We start from the raw sequence: 3628 nt of genomic DNA on the forward strand, positions 1-3628 counted from the left end.
GAGGCCTAGTGGAGCAGTATTTGTTAGCAGTGCCCTGGAAACGTTTACCAGCTTTTACAACCCATGCTATGTCAGTTTGTGCAAATTTATGATGCCATCTAAAACTCAGATTAACATCTATGGGTGTATACTGGAGAATATCTGACAGATTGCGTCATGATCTAGTATGGAACCACAAATCTCTTACACCGGCTGAACTGCCCGCTCTTATTTTCCATGGTGATGCCCATGTTCCTTTCTCGTCCTCGTGCGACAAAACCCTAAAGAGCAGCCAGTGTTTCACGTGCCGTGGTCGACTTTATCTTTCACAGCCCCACAACCTCCATGTTGAAAATTGACACATTTACTCTTGACCTCAGTACGAGGGTGATCGTTAGCTTGTTTCTCTTTCTGCAGAGTCTGGTTCACTGGACGACTCTATGTTTTTTTTTTCTTTTCAGACCTTGGAACAACACCTGTCACGTGATGTACACTGACAAAAAACGGGTCCTACATTACCGAATGCCCGTGACCGATCCATGGAATGGAATAAGCTGGGGACATTAGCTTCATGCTGTAATGGCAGGTGAATCAGGTCTGAAAATGTGCGAGTGCTCTTATAGGTTGAACTGCAATTGTCGAACGACGCCGTGCTATAAAAGCAGATGAAATACTGGCAAATGGTCATCGATGGACAGACAGGGGTCACTATTGAGGTCATTAACTTCCATGGATGTGTCGGGTTGGGATATTGACAAAGAATGACAGGGTTCTTATTTGCTGATATAGAGAAGGGTAAGGAAATGGGATTTCAAACAAGAATGAGGGTAGGGACTGGGTAGACTGCATTTCAACACATTCCGAATACCTGCCCTCACAAACCGGAAAGGTCATGACGCAGTGACGTATAATTATGGTCTAATAAGAGCATCATAAAGTTTCGTTGTGATTGCAGTGAAACCGCTGCAGAAGGATTGCACCAGGAAGTTGCCGAACATGAAACATTTCAGATATCAGCGGCAAATCTAAAGTTCAATTTTCGAAACGGTGGAAGACGTGTTTCATACGGAAGTTTAAAAAATATTAGAGACATTCTGGTGTTGAGTAGTGGTAACTACTTGTCCATATCAGGTGCATCTAATATGGAGGGACAGGTTTATTGGATCTGTAAGTTTTAGCATTCGTTAACGGAAGGTGTTGAGTGTCTTCAGATGTAGGCATTTGAAGCAGAGATTTCGTTTCCACTCTGCGACCCATGCTACTGCGTTTTCGTTGTTCACAATAATGTCGCTTCTACATCAGAACAAAAATCACCCGGTCTCCGGAATCCCTGTGTACGGACCACGCGGTTGATCCTGCGTTCTCTGGTGAAGCTCACTCCACTGAACTTCGATCTATATTTCCCGCCTGTGGCGGTCTCCACTGGCATCGCGAGGCAGAGCGAAGAGGACATCTGATCATCCACCTGACCGGCTGGCAAGGATCGGGAATGAACTGCGACGTCGTTTGTTTTTACACCGGCCCAACTGCCCTCTCGCTGCTTCTATGGCGATGGCTTGTCCCTACCTCGCATCCGATTAAGCCACGCTGAGTAGGGATATCCATCCCTAAGTAAGATTCTCCATCCTCGAGTAAGAATCTTCATCCCTGAGTAAGAACATCCATCCCTGAGTAATTATCTACAATGCTAGATTATAGGTCTTTCTGGTCTGCTGAACTGTCTGTCTGTTTCTATCTATCTATCTATCTATCTATCTATCTATCTATCTATCTATCTATCTATCTATCTATCTATCTATCTATCTATCTATCTATCTATCTATCTATCTATCTATCTATCTATCTATCTATCTATCTATCTATCTATCTATCCATCCATCCATCTATCTATTCGTCTGTCCTGCTGCGTGCCTTCTGCTGTCTGTTTTTGTCTGTTTGCCCCTCTAACTAGTTTGCCCCTCTAACTATATGCTGCTGTGTCAGATATTGCGAATTTGATGGAGCGGAATTCACAAGGAGATTATCAATGAAAAGCACTTGGGGAGTTTGGGAAATGATTATTTTTTCAGTCTTACTGGACCGATCTAGCAAGGCAGACTGACTGTCATGATCCATTAGCCAGTGGGTCGGTAACTAGCAATCTCTCACTTGGTGTCCCAGATTTAACGGCATTGATGATATATTATTGGGGGGACCTCGAGTGCAAAAGTTAGGTGAAGGTTCACATGATCTGGCTGAGAAAATGAAGCACTGCGAGCGGATGATGAACTATAATGAAAATTCAAGTGTTCAACCCTAATGTGGCGCCTGGACACACAGAGTAACAACGCACAGAGAAAGGTTCAACAGAGGATGAAGGTAAACTTCAAGTACCCTTCAGTTCCCAACCAGGGAAGAGCTCCAGCGTCATTTTTCCAACATAACAAAGGCTGCCATCCAAGTCTCGACACGACATTTCGCCGGAGAATGGTTGGATGCCGCTGTTCCCTTCAGAATCAGACTGCAATTGTCGCCTGCCACCCACGCTCATGGAAAGTCTGTACTTAAAGTTCGCCTACTGAGTACTTGAGTGCTCACTTGTTCTCCCCATCCATAGCTCTCTGCTTACATCCGCATGATCATATCGTTCTCCATCTCCCCATCCGGTAGAGTAGCAACTCTTCGCCCACCCGCCCCCCCCCCCATACCAGACAGTGACGCAGCCTGTCAGAATGCTCTCCAGAAGTTGTTTGAGTCTATTCGTTAATCTCCTAATGAAGTACTGTATAGCCGCTGTTTTGCCTTCTTTATAACTGCATCGACATGTTGGGACCAGGTTAAGTCCTCACAGATCTCAACACCCAGGAACTTGAAACTGCTTACTCTCTCCACTTCTGGTCCCTCTATGAGGATTGGTATCTCTCTCCTTCCTAAAGTACACAATAAGCTTTTTCGTCTTTCTGACGTTCAGTGCAAGGTTGTTGCTGCGAGACCACTCAACTGGTTGACATATCTCACCTCTGTTCGCCCTCTCGTCTCCATCTGAGATTCGACCAACAATGTTTGCATTATCAGCAAATTTATAGGTGGTATTTGATGTGCACATTTGTTAACTCGATATGCACACGGATGTAAGGAAGATCGAGGGATATGGACAGGGTAGGAAGGAGGGATTAGAGTTTGAGTGCATTTGATTTGATTTTTAGCTGGAATGACAATACATTGTGGGCCGAACGGCCTTTTCACGGGCTCTATAGATTTTTTGGCTCTATGCACTATGATATCTGTAATTTTCTTCTAGATTTTCTTTCCATATAGAATAAAAACACGTGTTTGCAGCACTGGGCTCTAGTGGCGCAATCGGTTAGCGCGCGGTACATATATGGCAGTACGCGGCGGAGAAATGCCGAGGCTGTGAGTTCGAGCCTCACCTAGAACACTCGTGATTTTTAATAGTTGCAATGCCCGGGTGACTAGGCGTCTCTCAAGCTGAGCATTCCACTGGAATCTTACATTTGATTTGTACCTCTGAGACACCCTGCTTATTATTTGTATTTAACTTCGAATCGATGCAGCTTTGATTTTGATCTGAGAAGGAGAGTGTGAGTTTACACCCAGGGTTGTGTGCTCAGTCCACTGGTGTTCACTCTGCTGACCCCGACTGTGCTGC

General features: G+C 44.9%; 1 non-coding gene across 1 annotated transcript; it reads left to right on the plus strand.

The window, feature by feature from the left end:
• Positions 1 to 3303: 3303 nt before the first annotated feature.
• Positions 3304 to 3397, plus strand: trnai-uau (transfer RNA isoleucine (anticodon UAU)). Its single transcript has 2 exons — positions 3304 to 3341; positions 3362 to 3397. It is a non-coding gene; the product is annotated as a tRNA-Ile (tRNA).
• Positions 3398 to 3628: the final 231 nt, after the last annotated feature.

This window comes from Hypanus sabinus, unplaced genomic scaffold (genome assembly GCF_030144855.1).
Source record: "Hypanus sabinus isolate sHypSab1 unplaced genomic scaffold, sHypSab1.hap1 scaffold_1861, whole genome shotgun sequence".
Lineage (NCBI taxonomy): Eukaryota > Metazoa > Chordata > Chondrichthyes > Myliobatiformes > Dasyatidae > Hypanus > Hypanus sabinus.